A 22,996-nucleotide genomic window follows, 5' to 3' on the forward strand; every position below is an offset into this window, starting at 1 on the left:
ACAGCACAAGCTGTTTAAGGAAAACAGAAGTCAAGAAGATTCTGTAACAATGGTCGTTCCCTACAATAAATGTACACAGAAATAGTAAAATTGCATGAAAATATTGAGAATAAGGAGATTTTGTAAAGTATCATGACAGCAAAATCAACACATTATAATCAATACTCTGTCTAAATGACATTAGCAAAGAGATGCTATTTTAAATAATAAAATTGAAATAGACAGCTAAGAATAAGTGTGGTGCAAAAGAGAGCAAGCCTTAAGGAAACAAATCAAGGTCTACTGAGGTACACTACCAAAGAGATAGGTTTCGGTCATGGAAACAAAGACTACAATAGGCAACACAAGATGTCTGACCTACTCAAATTAACCCAATGATTGACATCATTCAAATCACAGAACAATAGAGGCATATGGAGAGGCATAGACATGCTTAGTTTTTCTTATATAATGCATGAATGTATGCATGATATTTTATATTCAAAATTTAAGGTCTAGGGGGAATTCAGTATCAAGAAAGTAAAGAAAATAATTTTTAAAGAGAGAGTCAAAACCGTCTCTGACACTGCCAAATGATCAAGTAAAATTTAAAGCAGAAATAGCCAAAATATACAAAGTCTCTTTTTCAATCACCGGGTTGGGAAGCTTTTATTGAAGCTGTGGAGATGGAGGCCACACTACACTGAAATGGGAGCTGTGGGAAATCTTGAACAGCCCGGCCTCAGGCCTCAGTTCTTAGCTCTCTCCTATGGAAGAGGAAGGAAGTAGCTGGAGGAGAGAAAGGGAGTTTTATTCAATTGAATGAGTGAGAATATTGAGTATGTTCACCTGTAAAAGCAAAGAGGAGAGAGGAAGGCCCAGAGGATGAGGAAAGTACCCGCCAGATGTCCTTCAGGCTGCAAGCATGATTACAGCCGAGAGCTAATGTCCAGATTTAGTTCAGCCTGGACAAGGACCAAAAACTGCCGACAAGAAACTTGAGCGAAATAGAGCAGGTGAGAACTTATTAAAGGAACCATTTCTGTGTTTATTTCAGAAGTGAAATAAAGTGAGAATGAGAGGTTCCAAAGATGCACTCCTCCCTCACACTGTTTCCTTTACCCAGCTCCAATCCTGGTGAGTCCAGTGGCAAATCCAAGAAGACATTTGGATAGTCAGATGCTGTCGATACTCTCGGGAAGAATGTATCAGCAGACAGAGATCCTATTGCCTTCTAGGTTCATACAGCAGACTTAATCCTGGAGTAGGCTAGATGGGACCTTGTGCTCTGCTCCCTTTAACTCTTCAAAAGTTATCTGGAAGACAGCTACTGGGTAGGGATTGCACAGCTCAGAGTGCCACAGAGCAAAGGAATTGCAAATTGTCTGCTTTTGCACATTAAAACATTAATCTCTCCACAGGGGGCAACTTCAGTCATTTCTTCGAAAATGTCTTCTTCAAGGATTCATTAGGGTAAAGGGAGAGTCTTCCTATCCATTAATTCAAAGGACATGTGCACGCACATTCCCCTGTGTTTTCAATGAATGATGACAGGACCATACATTCAAATTCTTCTCATGTTTCCAGAAAGCTTTTGTGTTCCCTTCCCAAGATTAAGCATCTTTGTTGAAGGATCTGCAAATGAACTTCACCAGTGAGCTCAGTCGAAAGATCTGCTCCAGTCACAGCCCTCCACTAGAAGATGGAGGATCCTTTAGAGGATGGAATTGGTCCATGCTTATCCTAACGACAACTTGCCACCTGAAGTGTGCTCATTTTTTCCCAAATAGATTGTTCTTGCGGAGTAGTTGAATTCCCACGGTATCTGCACTATAAGTAACCACGGCACAAATAAACCCTTAACAGCATTGGTGCCATCTGGGGTAAACAAAGCCTTCTTAAAAATAAAATATATTTTGTGCTCAACACGTATCTTCTAAGACAGCAGGAGGGGAAGACAATCCAGCACATACAGTGGCTGTTCTGCATTTAGCCACCAACGTCTACAGAGAGCTTTAGCCAGTGCATTTTACGGAAGTTAACGTTTACTTCTACTTATGTGGAACGTTCACAGTCGAAAATTCAGCAACGAGTCGAGTTTCTAAGCGTGCCCAATGCTCATAAAATGACCGTGTAAATAAAGCAGATTGGATTCCAAAGCTCTGGTGGACAGCACAGCAGATGTTTCCTTCAACTAAGATGGTTTTTTTAGGCCATGAAACAAAATTTGGCCTAGAATGATCAAAGTGAATGATTAAAGGCTTCCAACTGCTGGACAATTTTATGCCCATAATCACCACAGAATCTCCAGACATAAAGTGTGTCCTCAACGGAGTGATTGCAGTCAAACTTCAGCCAGCATTTCCACAACCTGAAGTAGAGAGATAATCCTACAGATGGGTATTGTTTTAGTCACACTCCCTCATGGATGGGACGATCACAATATCAGTTTACACACAACAGGCAAAGCCTTCTCTGCTTCTGCCACCCTGGTGACAAGCCTTGGAGGGAGTGGGGTCACCAGTAGGGTACTTTCATTCCCTAAGACAGAAGTTGGCTGAAGAAGGCTGAACTCTGAGCTCTGAACTTTGTACTCACTTCTGCTTCTGGGCAATTGCAAGGACAAAGCCTCAAGTGTGCTAAGGAATTTGCCCAGAAACCTCTGTCTATCAGTTCCTTAGTGTGCACCTAGAACATGACAAGCTACCTCTCTGTGTGTCAAGTCTCTCCCCTGACTTGTGGTGAGGGCCACAATACTTGGATCACACAACTGGGGGGAGGAGAATAATCAATGTGTGTGTGACTCGGGATGTCAAGCAAACACAAGCTGGTATTATTTTCCTCAAGATGGACTGTCCTGCTTCGTGTGTCCTCCTGAATACACATCTTTGGCCTTCTGTGTATCACAACTTCCTATTGTTCTTTCTCATAACTGCGACAAAAGATGACAAGAACCCTCCAAACTGCTCATCCTCACCAAGACAAGGGTTGGCCCTACCATTGTTATACAAATACCTTGCAAGTCCTTGTCAAAGTTCACTGGCAACATGTTATGAGACTTTTACCACCTTCACAGGCTCTGACACCAGGACAATGGAAGTCCTACAGGAAAGCAGAACTTACTCAGAGCAATGGGCTTAGCAAATGACTAATGACATAAGGTAGGCCCTGAGAAAATGTTACTGCCCTCTTCCCATTGCCGTCATTCTTTCTCTCTCTGGTTCCTTTAAACCCATACATGTGACAGTGTATGCATTCACACATAGAGTGCCAAAATCTCCCTGAAATAGTAAGAATTTACTACTAACTCGAGTCTATCTAGACCTCATCTCCATTGTTAGAGCAGCTATGTGATTTTCATTGAGTAATATAATCCTTCATATTGATCATTCACTTATCAAAATGATATTGAGGCTATTATACACAATGCGTCCTGCTGGGCATTAGACCCAGTGATTACCTGAAACTCAAAGTAAAGATACCAAAAGCCAATAGAGACTCCCAATAAAGGGATGAAAACTGACTGCGATATTTGATTTCAACCTTGAATTTGATTGAACAAAGGTTTACCCGGGGCATTACTGAGGCACATTGGGTTCCTCTGTGAAGGTTTTTCCAGAGATGAACCCAATATGGTTGTCCTCACCCCACAAACACAGGTTCTGGACTGAATCAAAGCTGTCCTACGTGTGGTACCAGGATTAAAAACATGCATGTAAAGTACGCTGTTGTTCTTGACAGGAGTCGCCCAGGGAACTCCTTTGCATCAGGCCTTACCTCAACAGCCCACACAGCCTGCCTGAGGAAACTTTATGACATGGGATTATGATTAAAGCACTGCCTGCTTCTTATCCAAAACCATGGGAGTCTAGGGAATTTTCTGAATGTCCCATCATATCTTTCCTGCCCAGAGGAGGGGTGGGGTTGGGGGCGATCACCTACTACACTATTACTTACATTACAAATTTAATTTGAATGCCATCTAGTTTTAGCTAAATTCTAAACTATGTTTTTGATTCTATTATTGAACTGCTGTAAAAAAAAATTGGTGTCTTTATTTGTGGTTATTCCACAAGCCATCTCAGACCATTTTTTTAAGTACACAGGGAATAAATAATGAATACATTGGTGTAAGTACATGAATAAAAATACCCAGTTTCTGACAGCAAAGGACAACAAGGCCAATGTGGCTTCTCTAGAGTAATTATTATTCATAGGATGTTTGAGTAACACTACCCTGTCTCCATAAAGCTCCCTTTTCTCCCAACCATGGGAGACTGTCAAAGACTGCAGCCTACCACTCTCCCTTTACTTTGCAAATGTGTTTGTGGGGTTGTTACCCAACAATACCATTTGTGTGGGTCCCTCCTCAGAGCCGAGTGAATCAAGATGTTGTTCATCAGAAAATAGAATGTGGAAGTAGAGACTCATAGAGAAGTCCTGCTGAACTGGGACTGAATATTCAGTAAATGTTTATCAGTTTTCTTATTAAAAAATGTTTATGTGGACCAGTATGCTAGGAGAAAAAAAAATTTATCAAATGAATTTGTCATTTTTCTTTTTTTTTTACATATATATACGTGTAGAGTGTATGCACATGTAGATATAGCTGTGGGGGCCAAGTTATGTGCAGGTGTTTGGAGGCTGTAGGTTGACATTAGGTGTCTTCCTTTTTGCTCTCCACTGTTTAGAATGAGGCAGCATCTCTCTCTTGGACCTCAAACTCACTAATTCAGCGAGTTTAGCTAGCTAGCTCTTTGAACATGAGAACCCAAATAAATGTATGATTGAAAGCACTCGTGCACTGTCTTTGGTTGACAGCATCCTTGGTTCCTCTTGTACCTTCTTCTCAGTATCCCATCACCAAGACCTTCTGCCAGAGAACTTTAGACAAGTGGGAGAGAAACTCCCCTGAGGCTTTGGGAGGAATTCTCATCTCTACTTTAAACATACAAGCAAATGTAAGGATTCAAAATGGAACATAGAAAACAGCAAATGACCCGAAGCCAGTTAGAAACCCTTCACTTGGCTTCACCTGTTGCCAAGTTCAATTCCCTCACGCATGGATGCCAGTTCTGACCTGGTAACCTACCTATGCAGAAGCCATTGCAGTTTTAAACAAGCAGATAAACCTGATTCTTGAGCATCACCAAAGGTGATAGCTCAGAATAACACTTCCATAAACAAACAATCCTGAGTGAACAGATCAGCTGTTCTTGAAATAATTTGAAGACCCCTTGAGAAAATACGTGGCTGAGACTAGCCCAAGCAGATGGAGTCCTCCAGTCAGAGAGTAAGAAAATGGGGATGACTCTTGGTGAGAAAACAAAGGCTTTCCATCTTGTGTGATTTGAACATGCAAATGGTTTTCTACTCCAATGTCAAAGGATCTCAGTGTTAGAATAGATGGTACGGTAGCACTTGAGAAACACATAGACAAATTGTGTGTATGGAAATATTTCTGAGTAATTTTTGATTTTAGCAACAGTGTAGCTAATGGCCACAAAATAAACAACAGCCTCAGGCAAGACAGCCAACCGCGCCACACATTTGCAACGTGCCGGAGTCGATTATCTTACAGGTAATTTTGTCAGATTTAATACAAGAAATAAAATCTCCCCCGAGCAATATCTGTTACAATTTATGTTCTTGTTATACCAACTTCTATATATTTTAGGACTGTATTGTAACACCTCATTAGTTATCTGATTAAGAAATTGGCCTATGGTTGATATTATCGTTTAAATATTTGCACTGAATATACAGTAGATTAAAGCAAAATAGTTTAAGACAAATATATGTTGAACTCAAAGCTGTAGCCTTCAGGCTTCCTGTGCCTCTGTCCATAGGACACTGCAAGACTATGACACAGAGATATACAATAGCACTGAAAACAGAAAGGAAAACAAACAGCTCAAATGGCCAATCTCCTTTGATTGAAAGCCGAGGTCACAGGATCATGATGCCTGATGCCTTCGTCAGTCCGAGAGCAGAGGATAAAAGGAGGAAACACTCAGGTAGAGGGTTGCTGTCTGCCCTGTGCCCTCAGACACAGCAGGAAGAGCTGCCAAAATCAAGCCATCAGTGAGATTTAGATAAGACTGTATCTTTAAAAGGTGCCAGCTCTCCTTAATCCCATCTATCCATTCAATAAGACTCAATTAAAACCTTAAAGTATATTGGATTACAAAATTATTCTAAAATTAGTCTGGAAAAGAGATCAATGAAAGTGGTTTTCAGACATTGAAGGGGAGGGAGAAAAGTACTAAAAAAAAAACCTCACATGTACCGGACGTGGAGATACAAAAATGGCATTCAATGTTGGGTTGCCTTCATAAAGGAACTGAAAAAGCCACTGGAGTAAAATAAGTATAGGGGAACTGAAAGCCCAGGAAAGGCAAATGTGGGAGCATTTGCATGTGTGTGTGCACCAGCCTGCAGACTAAGGGAGCATCTGCATGTGTGTGCACCAGCCTGCAGACTAAGGGAGCATCTGCATGTGTGTGCACCAGCCTGCAGACTAAGGGAGCATCTGCATGTGTGTGCTTGCAAACTGAGGGAGTATCTGCATGGGTGCACCTGCAAACTACGTGAGCATCTGCATGCTTGCTATGCAGACTAAGGGAATGTTTGGCATCATTAATAAAAGCAAGACACAGTGGAGGGTAAGTGTCATATTTAAAGACTGCTGTGGTAAGAAAATGCCCATTTTAAGAGGAATTTCAATGGGTTGCTTATTTCATATTATCCACTGGAAAACGTTGACTATGTGAGAGATGCAGGCCTTTACTAATTAGATATGGAAAAGTTTAAATCAACTTAGACAAATCAGAAACTTCCTTGTTAATTGAAAAAACGCAGTCCTCATACACAAAAACGCCATGGGGAAAACAAGATATTCATTTAATCCAAGCGTATTTTCAACCGATATACACAAAGAAGATACGAGTAACGTAATTGGCCAAGGTCCAATATCATCTCTACATAAAAAGACAGGAAATTCAGGGTCTCGATGCACAGCCAAGCTAAACGCATGAATTAGCATGGAATTGTAATGTGCACATGAAAATAAGGGCTACACAACGTTCAGTCTCACTCGGCCAAGCCATGGAGAAGAAATACGTCACGTCAAAGCCTAGATTGTATTTTATCTTGTGTGCGCATGTGTACTTTGTGTGCGTGTATATGGATCAGAGCCGCCACATTAGTTTTTCCAGCGGGGTCTCTCAGGAAACCCAGAGCTTTTCCTTTGAGCTCTGCTGACTGTCCAGGGCATAGCCCTATCTTTGCCCACCTCCCCGGCACGCTGCAGCTGCAGGCGTACACCCTGCCCCCCCCCAGAGTTTTGTCACGGGTGCTGGGGATCCAAACTCAGTTATTCATGCTTGATCAACAAGCCTTTTGGTCAATGAGTCATCTTCCTAGATTCTAAAGTCTAGATCTTAAAGGAGAATCAACTTTAGTCATACCCACTACCCAGTTGTGTGATCTTGGCGAGGTTAGTTAACATCTTCCAAAGAACAGTTCCTAACTTTTAAAATGGGAGGTAGGGTTGAGGAATAAATCTTCATGAAAGAATAATGCATGTGATGTCCTGGTTCAATTCCCAGCACTGAATTAAAAACAACAACAATGGTTGACTCATGAGACCACTGCCCTCCAACACTAGACTTGGGTTATGAACAGTTTCTAGAGGGTCTCAGTCAGGCTTCGCTTCTGTCATTAAATTCACCCTCACCTTCTGAATTAACACACTTTTAGTATCTTCCCTGCTGGCGAAATGATGACAGGTCTTCCCGTGGTGATGCAAATAAATGCAGGCCTTCTGGAAAACACTTTGCTAGTGTGAGGGTTTTTAAAAAGTTTGTTCTGCAAAAAAAAAAAAAAAAAAAAAAAAAAAAAAAAAGTTTCACAGTCTTTATTCAGTATGCCACTTCTAGGAATTGCTCCCAGAATATTAGAAATTAGATAAAATACAAAGTATTTGTCACAATTTGATGACAACAAAATCATTGCCAATAATCTAAAAATCTAAGAATGTCTATGACTAATTACTATATAATTCACTGAGCTCCTATCAACCCCCCTTTCTGCCATACACACTATGTGTATGTCTGTGCATGTGAGCGTGTGTTCAAGTGCGCAAGTGCATGTGCGTGTGCGTGGGGGGGGTGGTCTATGGTACAGTGTGTGTATGGGATGTGTATGTGAGATGCTGGTACACATCACAGTGTGCACGTGAAAATCAGAGGACAGCCTAAATTCTCTCACCTTCCACATATTGAAGGCAGGTCACTTGGTAACTTCTCTGCTGTGTGTTTCAGGCTAGCTGGTCCATGGGCTCCTGCGGACTCAGTCTCTGCCCCTCATCTCCCCAACAGTTGGCATTGTAGACAATTGCTCTATGTGTCCAGCTTCTACATGGGCTCCAGGCATACAAACCCAGTGGGTCCTCAGTGTTGTACGGCAAGCACCTTGCCCTAATGAACCACTCCTCAGCTTCCACATTAACACTTTTCAGCTTGAGGTGTTTGACAGCCTGGGGAAAGCGACCATCTATGGACAGAACATAGCCCAGCAGAGTAGCTTGCAGATGACAAAGTCAATCAGTATCTAAGCTAGCTCGAAGGAGTGAATTTGAAATTAAAAAGGAAAACAAAACAAACACCAGCAAATGCACTGTAATCATTATAAGAGAATCATAAAAAATTCTAGAAAGTAATATAAAAATGTGAACAATGTTGATTTGGGTGACGTTTTTCTCCCTCTTTTAGACTTCACTTGTTCATTATTTGTGTTAATGGAGGCTCACGACACTTTTAATCAGGAAAATAATGAGTGGGGAAAACTAAAGGCGTCAAATAGGATAGAATGGCTCCATTACTTTCTGATCCACTATCCCAAGCGTCAGCATTCCTTACTCTTACTGTTGCATAAAATAAGGACGAGACGTGAGCAACACAAATAAAAGGGGAAGGATTGTGAACACATCTCAGGGAAGAAATTATGGGTTGGATATGAATCAAAGAAAACCCAGGAGCTTTTGTTTGGTTTGTTCCCAGCCGCTGACTTCTTTTGCAAGTCCATAGAGGCACTGGCTGGTGACACTGGCAGGTAGAAGGAAGTTACTGGAGGAGCAGGGCTGATGATGAGCCTTAGGCCTGGACCCTGGCTCTATCACCCTTGGTCCCTTGCCATGTAAGGAACCTCTTCCACCATGCCTTCCCCTACATAATAGACTGAGAGGTTCCAAAACCATGAGCCAAAAGAAACCTCCCTTCTACAAGATGTTTCTGTCAGGCACTGTGGTCACAGTGATGCAAATATAATTAATATGGAAAATACTATATGAAAAATCATATAAGTAAAAACTTGTTATACATGTTCTTGTTCATATATTTATATATACTCCCTTAGAAAGAGATTGTGCATTTCCTCTAATATATTTTATGCTAGATACATAATGGCCTGGACATTGTATTTTATTTCTTCCTGAAATCTTTCACAGTTCTCTTTATTTGAAACTTTAGTTCCACAAAATGTATAGGCTTTATTTCAATCGATCCTAGTCTTTCTCAAAGGATAGACCCAAATAACACTTCAAATTCTTGGGTGTTATTCTCCCTCAGTTAATGAGTTAAGAAAACTTGTAAGATGCTAGGATTTCTGTTTTCTAAGGAAAGCATGATGTTTTATTCTAGGAATTATCTCTTAAAATGTCTTTCTATAATACATGCCCCCTTGACCATTCTATTACTAACCAGTTATGTGGTTTTGCCTAAGTTTGCTGAATTTGTAAAGGACTATGTGATAGCTATGCTTCCTTGGATATAATTTTTATAACTTGTTCCCATACTCCAAAGTGATTAGAAAGTGCAGAGGACTACAGATGAAATTAAAATGGTAGACAACCATAGCATCTGGCTATGGGATAGATAAACACCCACTGATCCTGATTGGATAATCATAGCATCTGGCTACAGGGTAGGCAAGACTCTTCTGATCATGAATGAACAACTATAGCATCAGCCTATGGAGTAGACAAGAGTCCACTAAACTAGGCTTATGAGCTTAGAAATTTTACGTAATAAAATATTTTTATTAGTGCACCTCATAATGAGCAGCTTTAGTTGATGGCTGTTTTCCCTGATTTCCATTCCTACAATAGCCACACGAAGTGAACATGATTGAAAGGCCAAATCATCCAGAGAGGGAGATGACACAGTGGCTACATCCTGCTGCATGAATGAATGAGCTGATTAACCCTGTTAGGACTCATAATATAATTTAATCATTCGCCTAAAGAGAGGCAAGTCTACAACCAGGTTAACAGAGAAGAAATAATTTCAGTAACTCTCACCTGCATGATCACCAATAAACCATAAGTACATCAGGGTTGGTCCCGTTTGCTCTCTTACCATCAGATCACAGAGCCTGCTCAGGGATAATGTGAGCATTGACATTGTACTGTACCCTTCCTTCCCATTGTTTTGTTGGTAGTGTTGCTTTTCATCCATTTCTTTCCTTATTTTAAGGAAGGGCCTTGCTGTGTATCCCAGGATGAATGCTAACTTTTCAACCTCTCATCTCTGTCTCCTTAGTGATAGAATTAGAGACATATACCACCATGTTCAGCTCACTTGTAAGGTTTGTTGGTTGATTCGTTGGCTTGTTCATTTGTTTGTTTGTTTGTTTGTTTGTTTGTTGCACTGATGGGACACAACAGGGAGGAGGCTCAGGGGAAGCATGACAGTCTGTGATTCCTAGGGAAAAGGTCACAGTGTGTTGTGAAAGGGTTAAGCTTCAAATGTGCATGTATAGTGGGTAGCACAGTGGCTGTTTTGGGGTTGACCAGATGCCTTTATTTTCATCATGTTCATTTAATTTTCCCTTTCCTCCTTACTCACCCAGTCATAAGCAAAATTCCGGCACATTTAATTCAATTAATTCTGAAGAGCTCTTCAGGTATGAAGGCTCCACATAAAAGCAGTGAGTGCTAAATATTGCAATCACATCTTTAAAGTATTTCAAATATCAGATCTCCAGGATATAATTCTAAGGGTTCTGTGCTTGTGGACTTAGGTAACTCCCACAATATAAATAAATAGCTTAGAAGAAAGGCTTTAAAAACTGAATGCAGTGAAGATGACCCACAGCAGCTAAGAGCTGCACACTGCCACCTGGTGTTGAGTGTCTGTAATGGCAGCCTCCCGTGGACAGCTACCAGAGGGGAAATTCTGTATTTTAAAACAACTTTACCAGAGGACAGTGTGGAAACAATCTTAACCTTAAGGTTTCAGCGGAAAGAAAGAAAAAAGTCTAGTAAAACCGATGAAATCGCACATGCCATTAAAGGTAGCCTGTCTCATTAAGGCACATCCAAGTACATGAGTAAACATAAAAATCTGTAGGTTTTGTTCATGAAGAGAGGAAAAGGTTTGTTTTAAGGTGGTGGTGGTGGTGGTGGTGGTGGTGGTGGTGGTGGTGGTGGTGGTGGTGGTGGTGGTGGTGGTGGTGGTGGTGGTGGTGGTGGTGGTGTGTGTGTGTTACGGTAATTGGAATTGAATCCAGAGCTTTACCTATGCTAGACGAGTTGCTCTGTCACTGAGCTAAGTCACCAGCTAAGGTGGGCACTTGCTTGTCAGTTTGTTTGTTCGTTTTGAGACAGAGCTCTCTGTTACCCATGGGGTCCATCGATCCACTGTGTAGCCAAGGATGACTTTGAACTTCTCCAAACCTTTCTTTCTCCATAGCCCGAGTGCTGGAATTACAGGTGTGCAATACCACATACAACTGACACTTTTTACCTAGCAAAGTATTTTGTTGTGGATGCTAGAGACATGACTGAGTGAGGGCTTAGGAGCAACCCCAAGGACCAGAATTCAGGTCTCAGCACACACATGCCAAGCCCCCTGTCCTATGCACCCCTCAAACTTCATCTCCAAAGGTAGCAGAGACAGTGGGAGCTTGATGGCTTCAGCCTAGCCCAAAAAGGGACAGCATTAGGTTCAAAAGACACCCTCCCTCAAGTGAATAATCAGAGAAGGACAGAGAATAGCAGACACCTGCTTCTGACCTCCACATTCAGAACCGAGTGTAACTACAGACACACAGATACACACAGAGATATGCACGCAAGCATGAGCACACACACACACACACACACACACACACATACACACATACACACACACCTAAAGCTTACAAAACATTTTTAATAAAAATTTATAAAGTCTTAAAAAATGCTTTTAAAAAAATATTTATCTGTAAGCAGGACACATCTAGTGAGTCTGTGGTGCAAAAGTGTTTGGAACAGCATTGGATGATATTAAATAATTATAAATGATATTTTAATGCTTCCTTGCAAACTGCCCATCTCTGCTCGACCTCACAGGTTCTAACCTTGGGTTAACATGTCTCTGATTCTTTGCTTCCCTAGGGTTGAATGACCTTTTATGGACGGGAAAGTCAGCCAATGGATCACCCCACTTGGCTTTTGTCTGGTAGAGCAAACAATGGTTAAACAGGAACTACACTGAAAGTGCTAGGAACAAGTTCCCTGGGGAGGGTGTAGATGGCCAGGGAGGACATGTGTTTAGCATTATATTCTAGAATGGCTGTCTGCCTGCCTCAGCCTCTCAAATTCTGGGACTGACTCGTGCCTACTCAAGGCCACTAACTGCAGTTAGTTCTCTGTGTGATGCTGTGGACTTCCCTAGGTCTTCCTCAATCTAAGCAAGTACTTTACTATGGACCTACATTTTCATCTCAAAAAGCTCTCAGATACTTGGATGAATATTAGATTTCCAATGTTGCTGTTGTTTGAGGTTTTTCTGGTTGTTGTTTTGTTTTGTTTTGTTTTTTTCATTTTTGTTTTCCATGTGCTGAATTTGCTTTATGTCAACTCAATCCAAGATAGAGTTCTCTGAAAGAAGGTGATCTTAATTGAGAAAAATGAATCCATAAGATCCGACTATTCGTAAATCTGTCAAGCATTTTCTTAATTAGTGGTTGGTGGGGAGGGCCCAGCCCATTGTGGGTTTTGCCATCCCCTGTGCTAGTAGTTCTGGGCTCTATAAGAAAGCAGGTTAAGCAAGCCATGGGAAGCAGGCCAGTGGGTAGCACCCCTCCATGTCCTCTGCACCAGCTCCTGCCTTCAGGTTCTTGTCCTGACTTCCTTTTATGATGAACAGATACAGAAGTGTAAGCTAAATAAACCCTTTTCTCCCCAACTTGCCTTTTTGACCAGGGTGTTCCACGGACACAACAGAAACCCCAACTAAAGCAATTCGCTTGTCACAGTGGTGGGATTGAACCCAGAGAGCTTCAGGTTTGAGGCACTAGTCTCAGCCTGCAAGGCATTTGTAGCTCTCATTCAGATAGAATTTCCATAGCGAACAAGTCTGAGAGCTCTCTTTAAACTACAAACACTTAACCTTTAAAAACTCACTTGTTTGAGAAATTAAAAAAATGTCATTTTCTTTCTGTGATATTTTAAATTAACACATAATATATAAATATATAAACAGTGTACGGAAGTTTTTCATACCATTTCCTTTCGTACCTTGGAAGAAGTTCTCCATTGCTACTGTCACCTCAGTGACACAATATCAACATGACTTTAACACAGCCTACATGTCCAGAGCAATGTCCCTAACATTGGAAAACAGTAGAGAAAGCCATTGAATAATTTCACTGTTAAGCCTGATGCACAGCTTTGTTGGAAATAAAAAGGCAGGTGAGTGGATAGATGGATACATACATATAAGATAATACATACATACATACATATCAGATAATAGGGGGAGAGAGAGAGAGAGAGAGAGAGAGAGAGAGAGAGAGAGATTTTGATAGGTAAGTAGACTTATGATTGTTTAGATGTTGGATGGTAGATAGAGAGATAGATAGATGAATAGATAGATGGATGGATAGATAGATGGATAGATAGATAGATAATAGATAAATGATAGACAAAACTCCTCTTTAAAGTGTTTTCTCTATCCCCATAAAAATTATTCATTTAAATGACTGCCAAAGGAAATTCCATCAAAGCGCTATGATTTGAGAAATTCCCAATGTCCTTTACTCACTCACTTACCTGTCTGCATGGTCCCCAACATGCCACCATGGCACATAGCAACAATTGCTACCTAACGCAGGCAGACTTCCTCCAAGTAGGCCTCAAAAGACAAGTTTGGGAAACATTACTGAAGAGGGCTGCCCTGCGCTGTGATGATACCCACAAGGCAGCAAAATTACAGACAACTGGAAAGATGCAAATTCAAGACTCCACAGCCATAGTCCACAGGCCCTGTGCAGATTGACTAGAATGAGATACTCACAGTGTAGAAGGTACGGGCCACCAGAGTGCCTTGGATAAAGGCAGGTCCTTCAACGGTCACAGGCTGACCAGTCTGTGATTTAGTCGGAATCCATAAAACAGCAGAGCATTTCTTCTGTATGTGGACATGTATGTGTGCCTGTATGGGCTTTGTGTGTGCCATGTGTATCTAGGTATCTGAACAAGGTCATGAAAGGGTGTCAGATACTCTGGAACGGAGATTAAAAGCCCTTGTGAGTTGGCCAATGTAGATGCTGGGAATCAAACCTAGGTCCCCTGCAAAGTGCCAAGCCTTCTCTCCAGCCTCGCCATGAGCATTTAAAGTCATTTTAACTAGCTGATAAATCAGTAAAACCCGTGAAGAGGATGAACTGAGATAACTTGACTCCAATGATGGCTAAGTCTGAAACTCTGGGAGCTTCCTTGCAAGTTTTCCACTGTCTAAATATCTCTCCTAGGTATATACTACAACGAAAGTTTTGAAGCACAAAGACTGCATGAATCTTACATGCAAAAATTCAGTTATATATATATCATTTAGATTTATCTACAGAGGAGTGTTGGTGCTGAAATTCTGTATTGAACAATTTGAATATTAAAGTACAAGGGTTCTCGGGTAGAGATTTCTAAGCAACATCACAAGAAGAGAACAAAAATAACGTGGATTTTGGAGTGCGTTCCTCAGGCCTTTAGAGAGAGCAGTCACTTTAAAAGAATAGGATACAGAATATAGAAAATGCATGCTTTGAACATGCGATGACATGTTCAAGTTGGAAATGCTGTATGAACGAACAACAGGCGTTTACTCCGCGCAGATTGTAAAACATACGAGACTTGTTTCTCTAACCATTAGCACCGCTGAGAGGACAAAGCAAACATGGCAGATACTCAGTGAGCACTTTTATACTAATTACAATTTTCTCCTCTTTGGACTTTGCGTTTTCAGATGCTGGAGGCTTACCTGGAAGCTGAGGTCTACTTGGTTGCTAAGAGATAAGATGGTTTGGCAGCTGTTCCTGTCTCTTGTGGACTCGCCTTCTAGGATTTTGCCTGAAAGCCATGGAAGTTAACCACTGCCCATGTGGGGACTGGCCTGACTAGTGCTAGAAGCCACTGCAAAGTTTCGGAATCTTTAAATCAAGAACTTTAAATTTGCATGGTGTAGAACAATCAGGTTCTCCAGAGCTTAATTTCACTTTCCATTTCCGAAAACTAAAATGTAATTGCAAAGCTGACTGACTTGCTTATGGTACTAAAGCCAGGTAGTACTTTGACAAAACAAAAAAATCCTGTAAGGTTCAAAGTCATTCAGCTGACCTGTATCCTCAGAGAGGAACCGAGAGCATCAGAGTACCTTCTGCCCAGAACTCTGACGATTCCTTACATGTTTTGAGGGTCAAGACTCAGTTTATTGAGCTCTTCTCTCTTTGTCAGAACAGAGCCCTGTAACAAATACACTATTGGCCATTAGTTTATCACAAATAAATACTGGTTTACCTCATCGGTGAGAATACAATCTAGTGTGTTAAAAATCAATCAGAAAATGTTTCCCAATGGCAAAGAGCCTCTAGACTGTCATCACAATCACATTTCATAACCTTTCAAGGACAATCTCTTAAGTCACAATTGAGAGAAACTCACAGGAAAAAAATTCTTTTTTTCTATTTTTTCTTTTAATGAGAATAGTTTTTTTCATACATAATATTCTGAATGCAGTTTCCCCTCCCCAACTCCTAAGAGATCCCCCATTCCCTTTCACCTGAATCCACACCCCTTCTGTCTCTCATTGGAAAACAGGCATCCAAAGGATAATAGTAAAATAAAATAAGATAGGACAAAATGAAAACCAAAAATAGAAGGGAAAAAAAGCCAAAGAAAATCCACAAGCTATAGCATGGTTCAGAGACACACATTCTCTCTCTCTCTCTCTCTCTCTCTCTCTCTCTCTCTCTCTCTCTCTCTCTCTCTCTCTCCCTCTCTCTCTCTCTCTCTCTCTCTCTCTCTCTCTCTCTCTCTCTCACACACACACACACACACACACACACACACACACAGGACTCTCATAAAACACCCCACCCCCTTTTTTTCTTTCTCTTCTTTCTTTCTTTCTTTCTTTTTTTTTCTGTAGGAGCATTTTAACTTACTGAACTCCTACAGGTTTGAGTTTAAGGGCCATGTGCTGAGCCCAGAGGCACTGATCAATTACTGTGATTTCATGTGAATGTCTCCCTGGAGTATATCCCAAAGAACATGAGCTAATGTATTTCCTCCCACACTGAGGGAGCCGACAGTGCCCACTTGTCCAAACCTCTCCTAAGTCTACCTCTAGCCCAGCATCAGGCAGCTACTCTGTCGCTGAGTCTTTGAACCAAGTCAGATTGCTATCATTCTGATTCCAGAACTCATTAAGAAAATTCCTGTGCAAGCAAGGTCCTCTAAATGCGAAGTCCACCTATAGAAGGGGCCACCTAGTGCCCATCGTACAGGAGATGAATTCATCCCTGTCTTCTGCACGTTCATGTATTTTATAGAGCTACACATTTATAAATAACTTCTTTCATACTGAGGGGAAATGTAAGCAAAACGTATTACCCACATAATGACCTCAAATGTCATTTTAGAAAGAGCGAGGAAGCTGGGATCAGGAGAGGGAACAACATAAAGTAAGATAAACAGAGAAGGCATTCGACATCATAAACACCAGTGTGGTAGTGTCCTGCAGGGTTTCCCTGGTTAAGTTGGTGCTGCTGGAACCACAAAATCAACTGAGTGTTCTTGCCCTTAAGAAACCTCGGTCCCCTAACAGCAACTGCCGCCTTGCTCTCCTCTGGGTTTTTCCAGTAAGTTTTGTGTGGTTGCAACTAACTCATCAGTATGCACATCCTCACCTAGAGAGCTTCTGTCTCCAAACAGAAATCACTGGGTGTCCTCAGGGCAGAAACCACCTCCCCAGAGGGGCGAACCCAGGTGTTTGCTTCTGGTTCTCGCAGGCATCACCTAGAACTAGCTGTTTGCAATCCTCAAAGTCCATACTAGAAACGGGCTCCTGGGTTTACTCAGGCTCCTTGCCCTGCCAGAGGGGCCAGGAGGAGGCTGCAGTGTCAATTGGAGACTCCAGGTGATCCTCTCACCACCCACTTTTACTTTGAGACCCCGATTTTCTAACTCCTTGACTCCTCTTTGGGGCAAGGAGAGAGAACATGAAGGTAGCCTAAGGGGAACAGGCCTGGCTTGGGGAGGGGGTAGACGGTGGGGTGGGCAAGAGTTGCTGAAGGTGGGGCTAGAGATGGCCATGTCTAGCTCTTTAGTCAACTGCGACCCCAGCATCCCTTCCAAGTCCTAAGGACCAGGACCACTTCCTTTGAAATAAGCATGGCTGGGACTAGGGTTGAGAAGCAGCCTCTAAGTACTCCCTGTCCCTGCAGCATCTTTTAAGGACCGCTCAGGGGGTCATAACCTGGGTAGGTCAGCTGGGCCAGAGCGTGTGTGTGTGTGTGTGTGTGTGTGTTCACAGAGCCAGACCGAGCAAGCTCCACTAGATAGTAATCAGGGTCACAGGGGTACCCCCAGAAGCCACCCCCCCTGGGGGAGGCAAGGCTGAAGGGACCATAGTGGCTGCAAGCTGGGAAACTTGATAAGAAACATACCAGCTGCCTCTCAGGCAGGACGTACTCCCCACCACCACCACCCCGAGCTCTCCGAAGCGTGAGACCACAGCCTCAGGATTCACCCATCCTCACCCGCCGCACCCTGCAAAATTCCCTCCCGGGAGCCCCAGGATCCCAGGCAGGATGTTACCTCTTGCAGAGGCTGAGTAGGGGGCGATAGCAGCGGCAGACACTTTTCAGGTTGACTTTCCAGCCTTCTCCAGTGAGAGCGAGTGCGCCCAAGCAGAAGCTGTAACCTGCTATTTATAGCGGCGAGCTCAGCACCCGGGGCTGGGAACCCGGAGGATGGTTGCGTGCAGGGCGCCGACCGAGCCTCCCGGCTCCCGGCTCCCCGCTCCGGGCTCCGGGCTGGCAGCTCACGCTCCGCCCGCCGCCCCGCAGCGCGCGCCCGCTCGGGAGAAGTTGCTCCTCGCCCGCAGCTCACACGCCCCCTGGCACTGTCGCCACGTCCCCACCCCCAACGCCCTGCCTCTCTTCCTCGTCGTCGTTGGCTCACTCCCTCTGAGCGGTCTCCTCCCAATGTCACCAACCAGCCACCAAAGAGGAGCAGCGGCAGTCTCGCAACCGGTGCAGCTAGTCCCCCTGCCACAGATGGAGTTGGTAGCCTGACCGCACAGCTCGAAATGACCACAACACGCTGGTTCTGTTTACTGATACCCGCCACTCAGACTGTGCTGTCTCTAGGGGCAGCTGCCCACCCTGGGGTGCGGGATCACGGGGGCGAAACGGGGGATGTCCCAAGGCAGACACAGTGCGACTCGGCCAGGAGAAGCGGCTGCAAAGGGGGAAATGTAAAAGGACAAGCGAAGGTGGCTCAGACTGGTTCCTACTGACTGTCCCCGGAGGAGGATTAAGGCGTTATAGGACTGTGAAGCTCTGTCCCATGTTCTGGTGACTTCTGCGTGTCACGGTCCTGAGAACTGCTTCTCCCTTGCCAGTGTTTCTCTCTAGACCCGGGCTGAGCAGACCCGGGCACAGGGGCAGCCCACAGCCACTCCCCACCTTGCAGAGTGGTGAGTGCTCCCAACCACCGGCTCGGCTCGTGCCTTTGACAGCCTGGTTGTGTGGAGACAATCCGCCCTCGGTGTGTTTGAGGTGTCAGAAAATTTGGGTGTGTAATCACGCTGTCTGGAAAGAGACTGAAACTCCCCCACTTCCTCGCGAACAAGCCCGCGGGGTGAGGGGTAGCCTGGATAGTCCGGGCTATGGGGGTGGGGCAATGGCTGTCCCCATCTGCGCCTTACAGGTGCCACCTGGCGGCTTTCTTGGAGAGGCTTTGACCACTCTGCTCAGAGGTAATCCTTAGAGCTTACCTTAGAGCACACTGGTCCTTTTTTTCCCTTGCAACCCTTTAAACTGGCATTCTAAATAAAGTACAAACGCTTGTACACAAGTGTGACATTTGTCAGACAAAGAGCCTGGAATCTTAAAGTCAATGAAATCAATTTGGGTTAAGGCAGTGCTTAACAGTATTACAGTATTACAAAATGGGAAGCTGTGTCTGCCCCCAGCTGTCACCCCTGCTGTCACGGCCTGAATCTAGTCATCCATTTACTTCCCAAGTATTTGCTACTAGATATTATCTTTGATGATGAGGGCAGAGACTTTGTTTGGTGACTGACGGGAGAGAGAGTGGGGGGAGGTAGAGTTAGTGGGGGTGTGTCTTTGGTTGTTTCCTTTGGTTGATTAGGTTGGTTAGCTGGTTTGCGTTGGTTGGCTGGTTTGGGTAGGTGGGTAGATTGGTTGATGGGTGAGTGGGTTGATTGGTTAGGTTGCTTGTTTGATTGGTTGGTTAAGTTGGTTGGTTAGCTGGTTTAGATGGTTAATTTGGTTAGTTGGCTGGTTGGTAAGTTGGTTGGGATGATTCCTTTGGTCAGTTGGCTGGTTTGGTTGATTAGTTCATTTGGTTGGTTGTTGGTTGGCTGGTTTGGGTGATTATTTTGGTTAGTGGGTTGGTTTAGTTGTTTGGTTAGTTGGTTAGCTGGTTGGTAGGTTGGTTAGGTTAGTCTGGTTGGTTGGTTGCTTGGCTGGTTTGGTTAGTTAGTTCATTGGATTGGTTTGTTGGTTGGTTGGTTAGTTGGTTGGTTGGTTGGTTTGTTTGGCTGGTTTGGTTGTTTGATTGATTGGTTTGGGTTGGCCAGTTGTTTGGTTAGGTTTGGTTAGTTGAATTGGTTAGTTTGGTTTGGTTTGGTTGGATGTTTGATTGGTTTAGTTTGGCTTTCAGATATTTTGTTTAGTGTCTACAGTCCCAGAGATTAGGGTAGTATTGAACACACCATAGTTCCCAGAAATGTCTAAAGGCTGACTCGACAACGCCTGTGAGGCAGAAGCTGTATTGGCTTCCTCTCACTCTAGAACCCAGTTCATTTCTGTTCTGCTCAGCCATCACAGCTGAACTGAAGGGGGGAAAGTGGAATTCTGAGGACCAACTTGTCCATCAGACCCTGTCAGGTTGTGAGTCACTCTTGAAGAGTTGCCATGTGCCTGTAACACATTCAGTTGTCAGCCATGTTCATGCAATCTCTGGAAAGATGGTGCAGCTCATCCACTGGCAGTCGTTCAGCCACAAAAATACACAGAATGGAAGACACTGAAACCAGAGCTCCAGAGCTTCGCCTCACTAGAACTACCACTAATGCGTCTGTTCTCTGGCTTCAGAAGAAAGAAAAACTTAAGTGCAAAATGAAGATGGAGCTCTTAGACAACACAGTTAGAAGCTGCCATAGAAGTGTCAGAACCAGTAAACTGTTCCCTGTAAAATAGAGTTGACAAGCCGAGTTACTGACTGGACAGGAACACTCAAAGTGAGATGCCCCTCACAAGCCCCAGTGTGATCAAAGTTCAGACACAGGTCGTTCTGCCAATCTCCTTCACAGAAGGATGTGGCATTTCTATGTATATCAACTAGAAAGTTTAAAATAAAAAGAGGGGGACATTCTACCAGACCTGTGCACCACACAGTGTTTGGATGGTTCCCACCAGCCTGCTATGTACCTGTTTTGGTTATTTGGTGGCACTTTCCCTGTTCAGGTCTGGAAGATTCCGGTGTTTCTCTGGTTTAAACTCACTCAGCCTCTGCTCTCACAAGCCTTGGAGTTTGGGCCATTTGTGCTCCTGAAATGCAACTCCATTTGCCAGAGAAGGCCAGACTATTTTCTCATTTCCTTTCGAAGCACCTTTGTATATCCAAAAGTTAAAGGTGATTCCCAGGAGAGAATATGCTCTCCAAAGCAATAAAATCAAGCCAGGGGCCATGACTGGTGTCGCACCTCCTATGCAGTAAGGTGGTTCGCTCACTTTTCATTCATATATTATCTTTAGAGAGGCCATCTGTGAGCATCTGTACTCTAACGATTCATTATTCCAAGTTTCTTCTGAAATACGGCAGGCACCATGGGTGGCATCAGACTTTGTCCCTAACCATAATTGTCCATTTACCTTTACAATACACAGCAAAGCAAGTCTTTGGTTTTGCCCACTTTTTTCTTGTACTGAAAATAGATTTTTTTCTCAAACAATATGTCCTGGTTATAGTTTACCCTCTCTCTACTCCTCTCAGCTCTTCCCCACAGCTCCTCCCCACTGTATCTACTCCCTGTCTGTCTCTCATTAGGAAAGAATAGGCTTCCGAGAGACAACCACCAAACATGACGAAATGAAATAAGTAATATGAAGCAAAAACTATGATATCAAACTTGGACACAGCGACCCAACAGGAGGAAAAGAGTCCCAAGAGCAGGGACTCAGGAGTCCCTTAAAACACTAAGCTAATAACTATAATACATATTCAAAAGACTACTGCAGGCCTGTGTAAGCCCTGTGCTTGCTGCTTCGGTCTGGGAGCTCCTATGTGCCTTACTTAGTTGATTCCAAGGGCCTTTTCTCCAAGAGGCATGCTCTCTGCCTCTTACAATCTTTCTGTCTCTAAGGGGAGGGATCCGAAGGAGACCTCCGATTTAGACTCTTCTCTGCATAATGTCTGACTGCGGGTCTCTGCATCTCTTCCCATATGCTGCCAGAGGCAGCCTCTGACCGGGTAAGGTATTTATCTACAAGTATAGCAGAATATCCTTAGTAATCATTTCCGGTAGTCTTTGAGGTTCCCCTCAGATCTCTACGCTGTTTAGATTTTGGTTCTCAGTCACTTGAGCTGTGTTAGGTATGAGTTCTTTCCATGAGGTGGGTCATAGATCAAATCAGAAATTGATTGGCTACTCCCACAAGTTATATATGTGTACATAATACACACATACATGCATACATACATGCATGCATACATACATACATACATACATACATACATACATACATACATACATACATACGCAGGACAGATTATAGGTCAAAGTTTCTGTGACTGAATTAGTGTACATTTTCAGTAACCTGCAGAGAACTTTCCCATACCAAACAGACTAGAACATAGGAGTGGGGGTTCCATATACATACCAGCTTGACTTCTCCATGTTGAATGAGTTGTGTGGGTGCTGTCTTCAGCAATGGAGCCCTGCTGTCAGTTTGTGGAGAGCAGCCTTTTGTCTTAGCAATAGTCTGGACCATTTGGGCATTCCCATGGGATCCTCTTAGCCAACCACTCAATTGAATGCACTCTAGTCTCACCAAGGGAAGCTTTGCCTAGGTGCAAAAGGTGGCCAATTGAGATCCCATAACACCCATTGCTAGGCCTCCTCATTAGGATCATCTTCACAGTCTAGGAAGCTTCCACTGCACTCATTTTCACACCATCTGCCCCAAAGCCCTCCCAATCCTAGCCATTTCTCTCCGAAATCGCTCCCTCCACCCCATCCACAGCTGCCTGATCTCCAGCAACCTGCACACAACCCTACCTGTTTCCAGTCTGCCCTTATATCTACTCTATTTCTCTGGGGGATCTGTGTGTAGAGAGAATCTCTTATAAACACCATCAGTCAATAAAACTGCTGATGGCCAATGAGCTGAAGTAGGAAATAGGATTCTGGGAGACATCTAGAGAATAAAAGAGGAATCGGGG

The 22,996-nt window shown here is 43.4% G+C and overlaps 1 protein-coding gene across 6 annotated transcripts in view; it reads right to left on the reverse strand.

Moving 5' to 3' along the window:
• Window positions 1-18,427, reverse strand: part of Inpp4b (inositol polyphosphate-4-phosphatase type II B) — a 743,006-nt gene extending 724,579 nt beyond the window's left edge. For 4 of the 6 annotated variants that reach the window (XM_087593773.1, XM_087593768.1, XM_087593769.1 and 1 more), the window contains exon 1: window positions 18,119-18,427. The gene's annotated coding sequence lies outside the window, so the exon portion shown is untranslated. 6 annotated transcript variants of the gene reach the window in all.
• Between the last annotated feature and the right edge of the window lie 4,569 nt (window positions 18,428-22,996).

Source organism: Rattus norvegicus, chromosome 19, assembly GCF_021556685.1.
Source record: "Rattus norvegicus strain SHRSP/BbbUtx chromosome 19, alternate assembly SHRSP_T2T, whole genome shotgun sequence".
Taxonomy (NCBI): Eukaryota; Metazoa; Chordata; class Mammalia; order Rodentia; family Muridae; genus Rattus; species Rattus norvegicus.